This window comes from Dermacentor silvarum, chromosome 2 (genome assembly GCF_013339745.2).
Source record: "Dermacentor silvarum isolate Dsil-2018 chromosome 2, BIME_Dsil_1.4, whole genome shotgun sequence".
NCBI lineage: Eukaryota > Metazoa > Arthropoda > Arachnida > Ixodida > Ixodidae > Dermacentor > Dermacentor silvarum.
The window spans coordinates 74,778,619-74,798,120 of record NC_051155.1 but is presented as its reverse complement, the minus strand read 5'-3'; the positions used below and the strand labels follow the sequence as shown (position 1 = coordinate 74,798,120).

The 19,502-nt window shown below is 51.2% G+C and overlaps 1 long non-coding RNA gene across 1 annotated transcript; it reads left to right on the top strand.

Annotated features, from left to right (window-relative positions):
* The first annotated feature begins 5,336 nt into the window (after positions 1–5,336).
* LOC119440989 (uncharacterized) lies at positions 5,337–19,278 on the top strand. Its single transcript, XR_005189714.2, has 4 exons — positions 5,337–5,395; positions 8,367–8,474; positions 14,290–14,348; positions 19,116–19,278. It is a non-coding gene; the product is annotated as an uncharacterized LOC119440989 (long non-coding RNA).
* The last annotated feature ends 224 nt before the right edge of the window (positions 19,279–19,502 follow it).

The following is a 19,502-nucleotide window of genomic DNA, read 5'->3' as shown; positions in this document are numbered from 1 at the left end:
CGTGTCATCAGTTAAAGCGCCTATGTGGAGGCTGGTATCCACTTCAAAAGAGGCAAGTCGCATACCCTTGGGTAGCACAACTGACTGGGAGGCTAAATTTGACACCCACAATGTAGTTGTTCCGCAGGCCACAGAGAGGACGCATCGAGGTACGAGCACACTTTTCTTCACAACCATCGAAGGCACAGGCTCAACAATTGCATCAAATGTATCGGCGTCGACACCGCAAGCAGCAACTCGAACTCTGGATAAGGAACGTGCCGGTAAGACAGCATCTTCAATGACGGCGAGAGTGCATGAACAGGCAGCAGGTTGGTCGGCAAGAGGAGAGAGGAAAAGCTCGCCAGTACCGCAGTCAACAGTGGCACCTGCACTGTTGTAGGAAATCGAGGCCAAGAATTACGTTGTGAGTGGATTGAGCAAGAACTGCAAATTCGGCTTGATACACGTGATCAGAGAAATAAACGTTCGCGGTGCACACTCCAATAGGTCGGAGCAACTCTCCACTCACAGCACGAAATGCATTAGCGTTATCCCAGAGAAACATCACTTTATGGCCTAGTTGGGTTTTGAAATCCAGGCTGATAACGGAGACACTCGCTCCTGTGTCCACTAAGGCCAACGTAGCAACATTGTCCACTAAAACACGAATCTTGTTATGACACATGGTGACGGGCGGAGGCATAGGGGCGTGTAGCTGAAGATGACTGGCGACCTCACCTCCATTGGTCGCGCCGCCTAGTTTCCCGGCGGCGGTGACGTCAGACATCGTCGCGGAGATGGAGACCTGCGCTGGCGTGAAGGCGGAGGCGTCAAGCTCCGCACAGAAGCTGGTGAGTCGCTGCGGTAATTCGCCTGGTGGTTTGTCCTGCCATCGGAGTCAGAAGGCCAGCGTGTCCCGTCACCGTGGCGATTGCTGCGTCGATAAAAAGTGCGTGGTCGCTCATACGACGGTGGTGACGTGCGACGGCGATGTGGACAAAATCTGGCGACATGTCCGCGAATACCGCATTGGAAGCAGATGGGACGCTCACGGGACGCACTGAAATTGTCATTCGCTGGATAACTGGCACGGCCATCCCACTCTTGAGGAACTGCAGGTGCTCTGGGTGAGTAACCGCCGTGGAACTGATAACTTGGATGCGCGTTCATAGTAGGATTTGACGCTCTTGAACGAGGAGCGAAGTTGTAGGCATCTGTGGAGACGGCGGTGATGGACGTCTCACCGAAGTCGCAGTGAGCAAAGGGCTCTCGAACCCGCGCAGTCGAGAGGGAAGCCGCCTCACGTCGGTCAAGCTCCTCGCGCACCACTTGCCGAATAACTGACGCAAGGTCGGATGAAGCTGGGACCACGTCAACACTGGCGACGTTAGTTACGTTCGCCAGGCAGCCGAACTTCGGTGTGATACGCCGAGCTCTCAAGGCTTCAAACGTGCGGCAGTGCCGAATGACGTCACTGACGGAGTCGATACTGTCTTTTCCCATGAGGAACTGGTATACGTCCTCGGCAATCCCTTTTAGAAGATGACCAACTTTGTCCTCTTCTGTCATCTGAGGGTCCAGGGCCTTGCACAATTTCAGCACTTCCTCGATGTACGTCGTGCATGTTTCGCCGGGAACTTGGGCTCGCTGCATTAGGGTTTGTTCTGCACGCTTCTTTTTAGCTGCCGGATCTCCGAAGCACTTCTTGATTTCATCTACGAACCGTTCCCACGTCGTCATGCTTTCTTCGTGGTTTTCAAACCACACTGACGCGGTTCCCTCGAGGAAGAAGGCAACGTTGTTAAGCTGGGCGGTGGCATTCCAGCCATTGAACCTACTTGCGCGTTGGTAAAAGCTGAGCCATCCGTCCACGTCTTCCCCGGCTTTTCCGGCGAAGGTTCGTGGTTCGATGTAGGGCTGCCATTGGGAGCTGGAAGAAGGCGGCGGGTTGTCACCGTCGGAAGCCATCTCTGGTGGCAGACCGGCAATTCGGCGACTTCGGCGAAGCTCCACGGATTGCGCTCCTGCGGGCGGTTCGTCGTCGTTGCTCGGGGACGCCGTTGTTCTACCCAGCACCGTCCACCAAAACTGTTACGATGGGGTGTGTTTATTTAACAGATGAATTGATGAAAAGGGGCCGCGCCGACACCGAGCCGCTACCAAGACAAATGCACTTCGTTCTCCTCTTCTTCAGTCCTTTTCGCAGCTTTAGCGTAACAATATTATGGCTCAATTGCTGGCAGTCAGAGGGTTCACTCAGACACTTTGACAATAAATGTTCGAGCCTTTATTCTGCGTATATTTCATATCTAAATGCACCTAAATATGTAGTTACAGTACCCCTAAATCACCCAGAGGTCCAAATTTAGTTGTGGTGTTGCAGTTTTGTGCGAGTCTACAACGAACACGTAGCCGCGAGGATTTTTCGCAATCGTGCCGTAATTAGAGCACTGCACGGGCTCGGGCTTACCCAAAAGCCCGGGCCCGGCCCGGCCTGTGGGCCGGGCTGGGCCGGGTAGAACAGTTTTTTCACGGTCTCGGGCCGGGCTCGGGCACGGCGTGTGCTTTTTGACGCGGGCCCGGGCCGGGCTCGGGCTTTCTGGTGGTGTGCATGTAACGTTCAGCGAGTTATTCTCGGGCATCTCAACTCTGAAAAAATGTGGTTGATCCCTCTTATATAGGAATCGGTATAGAACACGAAAGTGAAACGTGTCTTCACAGAAGTAGTGTAATGTTTATTGCACATTGATATATAATGTCTATTGGTGTTTTGTGGCTAAAGCGCCCTTAGGCGTTGATGCACCCACGCTGACGCCTGGTGGCACGTCTCCTCCATCACGACTACCAACGTCGATGACCATGAGCAACCGTCGTGCATATGGAAGCTGCACTACGCTGCACACGCTAGCACAACGCGAAAGACGAAGCACGTAACTGACACACTAATACAACGCGCAAGACAAAGCACGTAACTGAATCGTCACCGAGTCAAATCAGCGCGTACAGCGCGTCGTAATTGCAGCCTCCGCGATCAACTTCAGAAACATTTTCAGAGCTAATTGCGGAGGCCACGCTCCGCTGTGCTGAGTACGGTGAACGCCACTAAGTGGCGTTGGTAGTGCTTCTTGATGCCAGCGTCCCTTCGAATGCTGGCATCGAGGCGTCGTAGTGCTGAGACCACCGAAGCGTTCACTGTCGGTGCGCGTTAGTGTCATAATGCAGTACTTCTCTTTTCTGCTCGTAGGCGGCGGCACCGCCCCGAGCAAGAGCGCGGGTAAACGGAGGAGTGTTAGATATATAAGGCGCGTCTGTGTAGCTCTCTGCAAATGCGTTTGTGGCGCAATGGGTTAAACGCTCGGCGATCTATCGTCGCGGACCGAGAGGTCGTGGGTTCGATTTCCAAATTTTGCATGTTTGTGGAACTTTTTCTTCTGGTTTCTTTCTATGTATTATGTTCTATGACGTATTTCCGTGACGGAAATACGTCAGTGAAGTCTTGGTGGACCCCGGCATAAAACACTTTCGTGTTAAAACATTATTTTTTGAGCTCGGGCCGGGCTCGGGCCGGGCTCGGGCCGGGCTCGGGCCTAAGGTAAAGGGGTGGCGGGCCGGGCCGGGCGGGTAACGTAGATTATTTCTGGGCCCGGGCCGGGCCCGGGTCTCGCCATAAAAGTTTTGATCGGGCTCGGGCGGGCCGCCCAACGTAAAAACGGGCCCGGGCCGGGCCCGGGCTGAAAAAATCGGCCCGTGCGGTGCTCTAGCCGTAGTATCGGAGTTACACGCGTTTGGTGATCGAAACACGGCCTTGCTCGTTTCGATCTTTCCTTCGCTACTACCGTTCGTCGGTTGGGCTCTCCTCCTCGCCGAGTGCTCCTCCCAATGTCACGTGACATACGTCATCACCAACGCTTTTCTCAAAACACTGTCCATTTCCGGTTAAGGCGCGTCCACGCTAGCGGCAAATATACCGACGGCGAACCGGCCTCCACTGCCGTTGAACGTCTGCCGTGCGAGAGGTGTTCAAAGTAGACGGTCGGCGCACCGCCCGCCGCACGATCGATGGGCCAATCGACGACCGCGAAGCTGCGCGCCTCCGCCACCGGCGACGCAAACATCAGCTGCAGCTTCTGTTCCAAGCAAAATAATTTCCGCTAGATAAAGTTATGCATAAATTCTACATTTCATGAAAAACGATATCCAGTTTCAAATGACCAGAGCTCTGATAGTTGTCGAGCTCAGCTGCAGTGCACGCCTTCAGACGGCAGACGACCGGCTCGGCTGTGCTCGCATTGCAGCTGACGGCGCCGCTAATATCAGCGTGTTTTCTTTTTGTGTACAATTATTGCTAAGAGCGACAACAACGGTAAGAAAATATTGCGGCTTGTGAGCGTCGGCGACTCATTAGGAAGCGTCGTCCGCTTTAGCGTTGAAGTGAACCGGAGAAGGCCTAGCGACGAGATCGGCGCCGTCGAGTGATCAGCGGCGGTGAGGCTGCCGGTGGCGCCAAAGTGACCACTCCTCGGTTGCTGATTGCCCACTTCGCTGTAAGGCTGCCGCACAAATGGGTCCCAGTCCCATCCTCTCTACGGCAGGGAAATCTCGCCGTTCGCAAGCAAAACCGCCGTGAAACAACGGCCCGCAAATGGCAAAAGGCGTGCGGTAACGTGGACGGTTGCTGTGCTGGTAACGTGCACGGGCCTTAGCCGCGACTCCGCGCTTCTCGGCTACCCGCTGTTGATGCCGTGCCGGCCCGTGCTCATGCGAAGTGCGCCGCTATTGACCCTGTGTTGTGCGCACGTCTAGAAAGGTCAACACTGTCGGATTCTGTTCGTGCAGCTAATCAGACCGCTAAGCACGACTGTGTTGGAACGTTACCGATTTGGCACTTGCGTTGTTCGCAAGCGCGCACAAGCGAGCAACACGACGAGGAAGAGCAGGGAGCACGCGTACCTGCTAGCAGACAAACCAGAAGTCGTAGGTTCTTGCTCGACCAATAGACATCGTCGCTCCCGTTGAGATCACCATATGCACCCTGGTGACGTCACGACGACCGCTGGGGATACCGGAAAGGCTCGAAGAGGTGCACGGCATTGTTTTTTCGTGTTGTCGCGCGCCCGCGGCGCGTAGCGCTGCAGCGTTCGGCATCGTTGATCGTGACGGCATCTGTACTCGATGGGCTCGTTTACTTGAAATCCTTAAAGAAAATATCGGAGGTGGTTTAAGGGCCCTTTAAGAACTACTCTGTCTGAATACCCCCTGGCAAAGCTCCCCGCTTCCAGTCAGAGCTTACACTGAACCTATACCGTACAAGAACACCACTGAGCTTGCACTAATAATGTCATAATTTCACTTGCAGCCGACATCGGGCTTTGAGAAAGTGGAAGACTTCACTGCAGTCAACGTGGCGTTCGAGGTAATCTTGCCTATATATTATATTACAACACCAGGTTTCACATGTTCCTTGCAGTACGTGTCAAACTGTGTGATATAATTACCGAATATACGGCGATAACCACCAATCGGAAGGTTGTGCCGTAAAGGACACTTCGAAAGCCGTTATTTGAAGTTAAATGCGAAGGCTTTAAAGCGAAGCTGTCACTGCGCCGACCTTCCTGAGGTTTGGCGTGTCGTCGTCTGGCTACCCGGTTGTTTTGCCTGATAACCGCAAACTGTCGCTCAATAAGAAAAACTATCTGTCCGATGGTGGAATCCCAGCCAGGGTCGCCAGGACCAGTAACACAATGTTCTATCTACTATTCCACAGATGGGTTCATGCAATGAATGGAAAATTCGAGGACACCTAAGTACTTCTTATGGGTTGTGAATGAGAAGACATTTATGTCCGATTGAACGGCGCTGAGCGGTTCTTCGAGTTTCGCGCTGCGAGTAATGTACCAGAGCAGGACGTGCTGCCCGAGCCACCGAGTAGCAGCAGCCTGCGGTGCCAACGCCGCATGCCACCGACGCGGCGATTCCCATCGGGCGACGCATGGCGGCGATGCACTCTCCCCTCACGCAACACCTAGCACGCTATCACGGCAACAGGTGTTCCCTTTCGCCCGCTGTGCCTACACTTCCGATAAAAAAACACCGCATATCCACGAAGTGAATGCTGCTGCGTGGGCGAAGCAGCAGAGGATCATTCGGGTAACCGTGAATCCCCCGCATATATATATATATATATATATATATATATATATATATATATATATATATATATATATATATAATGTACATGTGTACAGTATATACAGCCCTTGTGCACCGCACCACCCCTAGCGGTCTCCATGCAAACCAGAGCTACAGATAACGGACGACGACGAGCGACAGGGCTCGGCCCTAAGGTGCTTCGCCCCTAAAAATAGACAGCACAAGGTCTGTGCCCTTCGATTTATGACGTCATGCTACCTTGCTCGACTGCCATAGAATCTAATGGAGATGCTCCCGAGTAAGCCGCGGTGATTTTGACGTCACAGCTTTAGTAACGCCTGGCTTGACAGTGGAAATTTCGGTTCAAGCAGTATGACGTCATAAATCATAGTGCACATGCCTGCTATTTAGGAGGTGTTGGCTCTGCTCCGTCGAGGTGTCGCGGCGATGACTTCTTCCCTCAGACAACGCCTGGAGCGCTATCGCGGCAGCAGGTGTTCCCTTTCTCCCACTCTGCTCCATTGAGGCGCAGCTCGTCACGTCACGTCGCAGCCAATGGTAACTCCGGCGAGGCGCGCTTGTGACGTGGCGTCGCCGCCAATGACAATTCGAGTTTAGGTGCCGTTTCCCTGCTACAGAGGACAGACGCCGGTATTTTCTCTCAACGAGCCATTGGACGCTTTCGCGTAAAAACCTTACTACTGTGCTTTCCTGGTGCAAGCTATAGACTTTTGGGACGCTTGGAGCGTGCGTCACGTCATGTGGAAAACAACTATAAAAGCGCATGTGCCAGCTTCCCCCTCCTTCTCTCTTGGCAGCTAGTGCTTTGAGACGCTGTGTGGCAGTAGACAGATTTACGCTCACGCGTCGTGGGATGCGCTACCGCAAGACTCGCTGTGCACACATGCACGTCTGATACTGTAGACGACTGCCGGAAACATTGGCTCTCGCCTGTTGTCTTGATTGCGTAGCAACATGGCACCGCCCAGATCGACGCTTCCCCCCACAACCCTCTTTTACCGAATTTGCCCTTTCTGCTTACTCCCAGTACTGACAGCAAGAAATAAATGGCAATGCCAGCCATCGCTTAGCGTCATCTAAGGCTGAGGGCAAAAGTGTTTACGATGTTTTCGCGTTATTATTGAGATGAACAGTTTGTTTCGATGCTGCTAACCGTCAAAACACGCAGAAAGACACTTCCTTCTTCTAGGACGTTATTGACCTGTTTTCACGCAATAGCGATTGCACCTTTTAAGATGCATTACTTACTGCATACTTGGAAGGAATATTCAAGCTATTAGACTGGTATATATTAGGTGTTAGAATCAGCGGCGAATATCTCAGAAAGCTGCGGTTTGCAGACCACATTGTCCTGTTCAGCAACAATGTGGATGAACTTCAACGTTTGATTGAAAATCTTAGACGAGGAAGTGCAAGAGTGGGCTTGAAGTTTCTTATCCAGAAAACAAAGGTAATGTTCAATAGCCAGGCAAGAGAACGAGAATTTATCATTGGCAACCAGCCTCTAGAATCTGTGCAAGAGTACATTTATATAGGCAAATTACTCACAAAGGACATTTGTCATGAGAATTAAATTTACAGTAGAATAAAAATGGGTTGCAGTGCACATGGCAGGCATTACCAACTTATAACCGGAGCTTACCGCTATTTTTAAAAGAAAGATTTACGATCATTGCATTCTACTGGTACTAAAATATGGAGTAGAATCTTGTAGGTTAACAAAGAAGCTTGAGAAGAAGTTAAGGACTACGAAACTAGCGATGTAACGAGAAATGTTAGGCCTAACATTAGGTGACAGGTAGATGGCGGCGGAGACTAGAGAACAAACGGGGGTAGCCGGTATTCGAGTTGACGTTACGAGAAAAACATGGAGCTGGGCAGGCCATGTAATGCGTAGGGCACATAAGCGATGATCTATTAGAGTTGCAGAATGAAGGCTAAGGAAAAAGCAGCACAGTCGAGGATGGCAGAGAATTCGATGGTGGGATGAAGTTAGGCAATTTGCTGGCGCAACTTGGAGTGCGATAGCGCAAGACAGGGGTAATTGAATATAGCTGGGAGAGGCCTTCATCCTGCAGAGGACATAAAAATTCGCTGATGATGGCAATAATGATGAAGGTGGTGGCTGACTTGCCCATGTTTTTTGTCTCCTTGTGTGCGAATTGCAGGTTGTTTTATATTTTCTTATTTGCTTACGTCTATTCTTCTTGCAGACCTTTCAGGAGCGGTTGTTCAGCAAGCACTACCTAAAGGTAGACTACATGATGCAAGGGCTCGGCAATGTGACAGCAGATCAGCTGTTTTTCGTGTACTACGCATTGGTAAGAATTCTGTAATGTTTATTTTTTTCCTTTTTATTGCGATAGCAATTATATGGACACTTCAACGGGATTTCTGCCGTCGGCGTCGCCGTCGCCGCGAGGTTCCGTATAGATTCCAAGGGCGATAAAATCGTCGCCGCGCGCCGTATGCGCGAGTAAAAGCGTGCGGGGGACGCGCGCTATCACGGAGAGCCAACGCACGGCGGAAAGCAAACGCGATTGTCGCCCAAAAGGCCGTGGGGGTATGGGGGGAGGGAGGCGGGGCGACGCTGTGCTACGGCACCAAATGCTTATCTTGCAACCCAGCGCAAGGAGAACTGGGAACGCAATCTCCCACGCGAAAGCAAAAAAAAATGTCACAGTTTCGCCCTAAGGGCGAAGCAATGAATGCGATAGCAACACAGCAATGTCATACGAAGTAAGGTGAGCGGCTTTGGTAGCAATATGAATTGTAGTAAACATGAGCTGATTAAGTAAGCAGGTGTGCTGCGGCGTAAGTAGACCGACATGAAGACAGACTCGATGACCACGAGAAGGCGCGTGTGAAACGGTGGTGTTGATGAGAAGCGCTTCCCGTGGGCAGCCCGTGCGAAGGGACACACCTGTAGCGCTGCACTGCCGATCCGGGCAGCATTGCATGTGTAGCGTGCGTTGGAAAATGTGGCCCGACTATTACTAACTGAATGAACAAGCGTGGTGTGAGCGCGCACAAACAAACATGAATAGATCACACTGAATGACTGCAGACAACGACCGTCAAAACTCTGGCAGCAAGCGGATACGCCGCAGCGGCGAAGGTACGTGCGGTCTATCGCTTCAACGGAAACTGAGCGGCGAATGCACGGCGCATAAAGGTCAGAGCCGTGTGGAGATAAGAGACAGTGCGAGCGAGCGACGAGCGCGGTTGTTGGCAGAGTGGAAGTGCGCCCCCCCCCCCCCCCCCCGCTCCCTCCGGCGCTGGCTTCCCGCTTCCTTGCTTGCGCGTGGGAGATTGAGTGCGTTCGCTCTCCGTGATAGCGCGCGTCCCCGCACGCTTCCGCTCGGGCATACGGCACGCGGCGAAGATTTTATCTATAGGGAACCTCACGGCGACGGCGACAGCGACGGCGACGACGACGGCGACGACGACGGCGACGCCGACGGCAGAAATCCGGTTTAAGTGTCCATATAATTGCTATCGCAATAAAAAAAAGCGGGGAGGCAGCGCGGGAGGGACGGGGGGAGCAGCTTCTACTCTGCCAACAAATACGCTTGCACTGGCTGTGGTGGCCGTCGCCCGCACCGTCTCTTTATCTCCACCACGGCCGGGCTCGACTGGCGCGCGCACTTCCTTCTTAAGAAGCGAGCGAGCGCGCGCGCCAGTCGAGCCCGGCCGTGTCTCCACACGGCTCTGACCTTTATGCGCTGTCCATTGGCCGCTCAGTTTCCGTTGAAGCGATAGACCGCACGATTCTTCGCCCGCTGCAGCGGCCGCGCCAGCGTTTTGACAGTCGTTGTCTGCGGTCATTCAGTGTGATCTATTCCTGTTTGCTTGTGCGCGATGACATCACGCTTGTAAATTCAGTTAGAAAGCGAATGTGTCCAAGTTTATGCGGCCGATAAAACTACTCTACTATCCCTACTCCGAATAGCTCTCTGCCAATTTGCTATCGCAATTGATGCTTCGCCTTTCGGGCGAAACTGCGACATTTTTTTGTGCTGAATGGCTTCTTGAAAAGTCGGTGGAGCGAGAAAAGTCACAGGCCTGCTCGGCACATGCAGGATAGTCACAGCGTAAGCTGGAGGGTGTCGAGAGTGCAGAGCGGAGAAGCTACCTACGTTCGCGTGCTCTTTTGCCTAAAGTTTATTCTCTTTCGAGAGTGAGAGAGAGTTTTGGCAGCGAAGCTATCGGGCCTCATTTTCGGAAGCACGCACTAGAGGGTCTTGGCGGCGAAGTCTCTGCGTCGTTTTCACGAGAACGAACTGAACCATCCGCCCGGCGTCGACGGCGACCTGCGGCTTGTGCGGCTCTCTGCACAGCGGTCTGCTGAGCCCGACGTTCTCTGGTTGCAGCTGCGCCCTTAGCTCTATGATTCGCTTCTTCAGCAGTGGTTCATACCTTGTGAGGATGCTCGATAACCTGTACCGAAGAGTGAACGCAGGTATCGAGACTACTAAGCGCACATGTAACATTCCTTGACACGTGGCACGATGCGATGCAACTGCTACATGGCGTGCCACCTGGTGCATTATTATGCAACTGCCAGGCAGAGTGCACACGTCCCGTCGCTACGCAGCTCGCATCTCACATCGCATGACTCGTCGCGCTCTAGGACCCCTGTATAGGGCATGTTGCCGCAGCAGCTAGCCAGCGCGGTCGTGGCGCAGTCGTAGAGTACCTGACTCCCGCGCAGAGAGCTCGGGTTCGAACCCGGCGGCAAGTAGTTATTTCTTTCTCATTCTTGGCGATAGCTGCGACGGAAAACGGCGGTGGTGGACAAATTAGCCAACCCAAACGGCTATTGGAAAGAGCCGATAACAGCTTACGCTGTAAAATGCCCCGGCTAACTGTATTTCTTATTCTGAAATTCCAGTGCAATCGGTTTTGCAGTATGCTAATTTATATTTAGCCACTGGCTCGTTATTCGCGACTTATAGTTACAGAACAAACACTACAGCTGTTACCCTTGGCGTTGACATGCACTTTAGGTCCCATTCCATATTACAGCCTCAAATCACCACAGTACAGTTCTAACGTACTACAAATACCACCCTCCGTTTCAGACGGGGGTTAAACTTTTCTTGGATGTACGCCATTTGCACACCACAAATATATTGTCAGCGCTGGCTGTGGTCTTACAATATATTGACGCGTGCTCTATGTAGACATTTAGACTACGATGACGATATGTGCTTTAACGTGCTCCGTGTAGTGGGACAGGGGGAACTCGAAGACGAAGGTGACGTCTGTTGTTCTGGTGTTTCTAAAGCTGTTCCACCGTCTTGTTCAACGTGTTGTCTCTTGTTCGCGTTGACACGTGACACTGGTGGAGGTGCTGGGTATACAACCCTGCCTGATGCTCCGGACTCCTCCTGAGAGCCGTTCATCCAGCCCATCTCCAATTACAACTCCTGTACATGGCTTCAGTCGGCGGTTGCTAGGCCTTGCCCCCGAGCTCAACCCCCAACCAGAACGCTCGTCCGAGCCCTGTCTACCTGCCAATGGCAACCGCCAGCCTGCCACAGGTTCCACGAGTTCCACAAGACAGCTCTACTCACAGTCCGTCCCAGGTAACCCTTCTGCAACCACTGATTCCCGATCGCTTTCATGGTGGCGCACATGAAGATGTTGAAGACTGGCTTGACCAGTACGAACGTGTTGCCAAGGTCAATGGGTGGACTGCTCAACAAAAGCCGGAGAAATGCCACTTTTGCTTTGCGGAACTAGAGTTTCTTGACCATGTCGTCAGTCACGCGGGAGTCCGCCCGGATCCTAAAAAAATTGCCGCTGTCGCACAGTTCCCTGTTCCTTCTGATAAAAAGGCTGTCAGACGCTTTCTGGGCCTCTGCGCCTATTATCAGCGGTTTATTGCAGACTTTGCTCGCATTGCGTCGCCGTTAACTCGCCTCACGAGGGATGACGTTGCGTTTGTGTGGGGCGACGAACAGCAAGCTGCAATTAACGATTTGCGGAACCGTTTACAACCACCCTCTGTGCTGGCCCACTTTGACGAGACAGCTCCGACAATGCTTCACACTGATGCCAGCAATGTTGGTCTCGGAGCTGTTCTTGTGCAGTGCCAGGAGGACACAGAAAGAGTGATCGCCTATGCAAGCAGAACGCTCTCACGCGCAGAAGCAAATTACTCTACAACCGAAAAAGAATGCCTCGCCGTGGTATGGGCGGTTACAAAATTTCGCCCTTATTTGTATGGTCGGCACTTCAAAGTTATCAGCGACCATCATTCACTCTGCTGGCTCACAAATCTGAAATATCCTTCCGGGCGATTAGCACGTTGGAGCCTGAGACTGCAAGAGTTTGATATGAGGGTCCTGCACAAGTCGGGGAAACGGGATACCGACGCCGACTGCCTGTCTCGGTCACCCATAGAATCAGCTCCTTCGACCGATGAAGAGGAAACAGCATTCCTCGGTCTTCTCGACACGTCTACCATTGCACAACAACAACGTGACGACCCTGAGTTGCTTGGCCTGATTAATTTCTTGGACGGACGAACTCAGACAGCACCTAAAGCTTTCGCAAGAGGATTATCATCGTTTTGCTTAAGGAACAAAGTTTTATACAAAATGAACTTCTCATCGAGCGGATGAAGCTATTTGATCGTCGTTCCTACTGCTCTTCGTAGGGAAGTACTGGAAGCATGCCACAACGAGGTCACTTCTGGGCATCTAGGATATACGCGAACACTGAACAGAGTGCGACAAAGATAGTATTGGCCAGGACTGCCCGTTGCCGTGAAACATCACGTTCGGACCTGCCTAGATTGTCAGCGGCGCAAGTCACCTCCAACGAAACCAGCCGGTTTGCTACAACCCGTTCAAGTACCGCAAACGCCATTTGACCAGACCGGAATGGACCTCTTGGGTCCACTCCCTACCTATACTACTGGTAACCGCTGGGTTATTGTAGCAACTGACTATCTCACTCGCTACGCCGAAACAAAAGCTATCCAGAGAGGCACAGCAGCAGAGGTGGACAGCAGCAGAGGTGGCCCGATTTTTCATAGAGAATGTTGTGCTGAGACATGGCGCACCAACCATCGTCATAACAGACCGAGGCACCGCATTCACAGCCGCGCTTTTAGATCACGTCCTTATGCTCAGTGGCACAACTCATCGAAAGACAACAGCCTACCATCCACAAACAAACGGACTAACAGAGCGCCTGAACAAAACACTCGAAGACATGCTTTCCATGTACGTGAATATAGAGCATAAAGATTGGGACGAGATTCTGCCTTATATCACGGCTAAACAAGAAACTACACGGATGACTCCATTCAGCCTTGTCCACGGACGCGAAGTAAGGACGATGCTCGACGCCATGCTACCACACGAACCTGACGACATTGACACGGATGCCGATGCGTTTACGCAACGTGCAGAAGAAGCCAGGCAGCTCGCACGCATGTGAATACACCTGCAGCAAGATTACGATGCAGGTCGCTATAATGCCCGTCATAGGCCTGTAACTAACTACACCGATGACAGAGTATGGGTCTGGACGCCTATACGAAAACGGGGACTATCCGAGAAGCTGCTGAGGCGATATTTCGGACCCTATAAAGTGCTCCGTCGGCTAAGTGACGTCACATACGAGGTCGTTCCAGATATCCCTTACTGCACAAGGCGCCGCCAACACCGTTCTGAACTTTTGCACGTAGTGCGCATGAAGCCCTACGTCAGCGAGTGACTGTACGAGGGACTTTCGCTTTCACCAAGCGAACTTTTTGTTTAGCATCGGGGCGATGCTCTCTTCGAGGGAGAGCAAATGACGCGTGCTCTATGTAGACATTTAGATTACGATGAAGATATGTGCTTTAACGTGCTCTGTGTAGTGGGACAGGGGGAACTCGAAGACGAAGAAGACGTCTGCTGTTCTGGTGTTTCTAAAGCTGTTCCGCCGTCTTGTTCAACGTGTTGTCTCTTGTTCGCGTTGACACGTGACAATATAAAATCAATATTTGTAATGGGATCTCGTTACAACGCTTTTAAATGTGCGAAACGTGGCGACAAATATAGAAACTGACGAACAGGCACACGTTCAATGAACTCACTTCAGTACTATTTCTCACTTTCCTATCTTTCCTTTCAGAGCCGCTGCGGACGCTCTGGTCTGAATGGAGGTGCGATGATGACGGTGCAACAAGATAGGTACGTGGTTTACATCTGTCAGCCTTATGATACCGCCAAGAAGAGTGCCGGTGCCGTGCGTGTCAATAACACTAACACTGTCACTGACATTAAACCCCGTACTCTAACTACGATGGATAAGTGCGTGTAGTTTAGTGACTCTTTAACGCATACAAAAAGCAAGCATATTAGAGCAAGCAAGCGAGCGTGTTGCCTTGGTTGTTGATTTTCTTTGTCTTTCTTTTCAAAAAAGAAGCATCAAAATAGAGCTTGAAACGAAAAAGAAGCACCAAGTTACGGTAGCGCTATTAAAGGAGCAGCAATAACGAGCGAAAAGGCCGAAATTAAACACAGATACACTCGCATAAATAGCGACAACCTAGAACCGAAACCTGAAGTGTGGTTCCACCCAACGAAAAATATGGGCTGATCCTGGAGCAGCACATTCCATAAATGTGGGTTGATCCCGAAGACCTTGCCTGCCTTCAATGCCAAGCGCTGTTGTCTCAGGTTTTTTTTTTTTTTTCTTTTTTTTTTTTTTTTTTTACGTTGAGCGCTGAGCGCTGCGAACTTAAATGAGCGCAGCGCTACAACTGAGCGCTGGGAACTTAACTGTTGACAGTTCAGCATGTTCACGCATGCAAATCGCGTGCGCGCGCGCGATTTTCATGTCTGTCTGTCTGCCGCAGCACGCCAGCTTCGCCACCATGTAGTATTCCGTTTTTGTTTGTCTTATCTGGCTTCCCAAGCCTCCTTTCATGGTAACGATATTTGGTTTGTTATCACGGAAGCGTAATTCATGGCTACAGCCTAACTTGATATTCCTGTTTATAGTGCTCGTTTAATATACACCGCTTCTAACAACATATTTTCGAAATGTACTTGCGAATGGAGCCAGAGCCGACATTCTGCTCGGTATATCGCAAAAGCATGGCGTGTGTCCATTTAGAAGTTCAAGTGAACCTGACTCTTGTTATCCATGCACCATGCACCACTACCTGATTAGCCGCCGTGCTATTCGGGTAGTAGCTTGAGCGAAGGATTGGGAGCATCGCAGTCGTCGTCAGCCGTGCTCCGTCATGTCTTTCGCAAAGTTGTTGCAACGCAGATCAGAAATAAATTAGCGCAACTTCGCACGCTTGTACAAAGCACTTACGCTCCGCGGACTTGGATGCAACGGTTGTTCTTTTTTTATTGTCATGAGGAATTATACGGACACTCCAGGCGTATTTCGACAGTCCGCGTCGCCGTCGCCGTGATGTTTCGTATGAAGCCCAAGTGCTATAACACCATGGCCGCGCGCCAAATGCCGTGGCTGCGAGCGAAAGCGTGCGAGGGTGAGCCGAGTATGGTGGCTCGGTCTCGCGCGCGCAAGGGAGGAAGGCGGGGATGATGCGATCATGCGCAAGGCAACGGTGGAGTGGAGGGGGGGAGGGGAGTCCACTTTGGTGGCGGCTGCATATGACACGGCTGGCCCTATCTTGAATGCGATCTGAGATGTCTACATAGTCTAGGTACGATGAGGGGTGATAGCTTCGTCTGCACTGTGTTTCGACGCTTAGTCCGCATTAAGTGAGACTCAGCACGACGGTCAATTCGCTCGCTGCTGCTGCCGCTCTTCTTCACGCTTAGCGTTTTCAGTGATCGAGTGTCCGCGGTCGTCGAGTGACCTGTGATTATGCTTGTCTGTGCGGGCGTCACACCATCATTGTCAATTTGGTTAGTAAGCAATGTTTACACAGACCACAAAACTACTATTTTTACTTCGTATTGCTGTATAATAATTTGCTATCGCAATCGATGCTTCGCCTTTAGCACGAAACTGTGACATTTTTATTCACATGCATTCTATGGCATAATGAAGTCAATTTCACTGCTAGGCTTGTATATTTTCTAGTTCTTGGGCAAGACACCTCACAGAAAATGAACAGAATGCCAGGCACGCGCTATGTTGCACCAACAAGGCCGGTGATCAACCCTTGCAAGGCTGTTGTATTTTTTTTTATTTAATGAATACTAGAGGTGGACAAATATCATCTTTTTAAAATAGGAATCGAATACGAATACTCAGTATACTTATTAACAACTTTCCGAGCCCCGTTGCAAACAAGATTTTTCAGAAAGTATGGTTTTTGCGTTTCTAGAATTCCCAAAACACTAAATAAATGGTGGAAGAAAGAAGATCAGGAACTGCGGGGAGGGGGGGGGGGGGGGGGGGGGGGGATTGCTGAAGTACTTGCCTGCTGTGGACACATGTAAACGAGACCACTCCAGGAAACACATCACAGGTTGTAGCGTAAAAGATAAAGCTATTAAATGACTAGACTGCCAATAAGCAATAACCGACAGACTACAAACAGATTATCTTAGGTTGTCGTGTAGACTTCGGCCGCAAACATGCGCCGCGAAGAGAGGTTGTGTTCCGGGTCCAGGTTCGTGGTTCGGATTCAGGCGTCATACACAGGGTTGCTTGCTTACGCCGCCGTATCGCCTAAAACAGGGTAGTTGGCCTGTGCTATACCGGGGCGTCTCATCACCGAGAGTTGCTTGTTGGTGAGGAGGTGAGGTCGAGAGGTTGAAGGAAACCATCAACGGTTGTATTTTACATATTTGACCAGTGGCTCCAGATATGGGAGCACACTTCCTGTCGGGGCGCATTACATTTCTGATGCCAACATGTCCGAGCACACACATGCGCCCAAGGTGTCCGCATTTAAAACAGGCGTTTTCCCTGGATACGAGGGAATCTGGGCCCGAATTCACAAACCCTTCTTACGCTATAATTGTTCGTAAGAAGGAATTTCAGCCAATCCTGATGCTGGACATATCATTACCGAAGGCAACCGGCCAATGGCAGGAAACACTTGCGAAAGAAAAGCTTTGTGAATTCGGCCCCTGATGACTGTGTCTGGGCAAAACATAACGGTCGAACTGTTCGCCAAATCGCACCCATGGCCACCCCACCTTGCTAGTCTCCGTCTCTGATTTCCAACCTTCGAACCCGCCTACGAAGCAATGGCGAGGCAATCCGGAAACGGGTTCACGTTGTTTCCACGGAAGTCGTCGACACTGGTTCCTTGCTTTCCGAGACCGTCAGCATGTGAGGGTCATGAGAGTAGCCTTCACGGTCGTCACCGCTTCCGCGGAGTGCAGCGGTTGTTGTCGCCTCGAAGGGAGCATCTTTGTTTGCCCGTCAAAAGTGGCGTCGGGCCCCGTCACAGTCACGGCGGGCGCTGGTGAAGGGGCTGGCTTCGTGGGAAGTATCCAAAGAATGAGCATTGCCGTGTTGGGACGCAACAGCGCGCATCATCAGCCGCGATGTGTGCGTGCATGTAGTGAACTATTTTGGCTTTGTCGGTTTTTATTCAAGCAGGAGCAGCGGCGTCTGTGAACTGCCAGCTCGAATTGTAAGATCTTCTCACTGTACTGATTACTTGGCTTAAGAAGAAAAATATAAGAGCGCTCGTGCACGGCCAACCTAATGCAACCGCGAAACAGCTAAGCGTCAATCGTTATATTTGCGGCAGCCACCGGAGATTTGCTCTCGCGCATTTGAAGTCTAGTAAACCTGAAACCACTCTGTTATGTGTACGTTAGCCTACATGTGTAAAGCCGATTGCGTTGCCTTGCTCAACACAGCGATCACTGCGGTTGGTAAACAAGCATGATACATATACGTGTTGTGCTTCGGCATTGCCTTTTGGGTCCTGTATAGCAATAATATCTAAAGGGGGACGCATGAAACGAATTCGACGGCTATTTGTGAGGTCACAATTACCGTAAGACGGGTGAGTGTGCATCGTAGGGGACCCGACGAACAAGACCGATCAAAAAATAAAGAAATCGGTTTTTGTCCTCTTCTGTCAAGAGAAGTAAAAACACTGTATAACGCCGCAACACGACATCGCATGGTCATTCCGCATGCTTGGACCATGCGCTATAAGGCACACACGGATCTGTAACCCAGCACCTACACTGCTTCGGACACTCGCGCAGTCCGCAGCCGGTCGCTCGACCACTCGATAAGTGCAATTCACACTGTACAGTATGCTGTTATTAGTAACCGAACTATTTTCTTCGTGCACGGCAACCTCGTCCAACAAGCGTGGTAGACGCGCAATGTATACAGTATACAGATAACAATTTGAACTCTTGTCAAAGTAAACAGCACAACTTATTCCGCAGCAGAATGGTACCCACGTTGTTAAGATCGTCTTATGTCTCGCAACTGCTCATTGCAGCTAAACCACAGCTTAGAATTACAGTAAGAATGCAGCAGTAATGTCACATTCATTAAACGAATTTTCAGGAAAATACACAACTGATCTCCTCGAATGGTTGTAGGCTAAAACGCGCGCGCACACTACGCGCTGAGTGCTCCGTCCGCCGCAACGCCAGCAGGAACTCCGGTCGTGCCGACGTCAGTCACTTCAGTACGTCTCACGGAACCGTTTCCCACTTGAAGACACCTCGTCATGCTGAATAGACTACGCTAGCGCGGTAACTACCACCACAAAATTCCCTCGAGCGTATACCTAGCATGCAACACGGAGCGCTCGCCCACGCCAGCATGCCGACTGTCCATAGATGGCGCCACTGCCTACGCAATATGGCGGCGCCCATTAAAATAAAAGGTCTAAATAAACAAGCTGTGTTGCGCGGAATGTCGCACTGTACTTCCGTCTCCTTTTCCTGTCCAAGTCACAAAATCTGCAAGTCACAATGCGGTAGTCTGAGGACATTAAGAGGTGGTGTGTTTCTGCCATGTATGTTTGCATTTCTTCGCAGTGTGAACGTGCCTCTGATGAACTTCCCTGAGTTCGCAAACGCCTTCAAGTGCCGAACTGACTCGCCGATGAACCCGAGCAATAGATGCAGCTTCTGGAACTAAGGACAGCGGAGCTAGTAGCGCCTCACTTGGCACAAAACAAAAAAAATCAAGAAAGATTATTCATAAAACCACTCTGTTGTCCTGTCTTCGTTTTAACGCGATAGCGCTAAGGGCCTCGTGTCGCAGAAAATTCGGCGTCGGCAACCGGCGTCGGCATGCGATGTCGGCGGGTGGTGGAGAAAATCATCCCCAACCACACTGGCCCTCCGAATACGTTTAGGTACCTGTATATGTCACGCCTTCTTATATGACATGCGGTATATCCGGGTTATATTGCCACACCA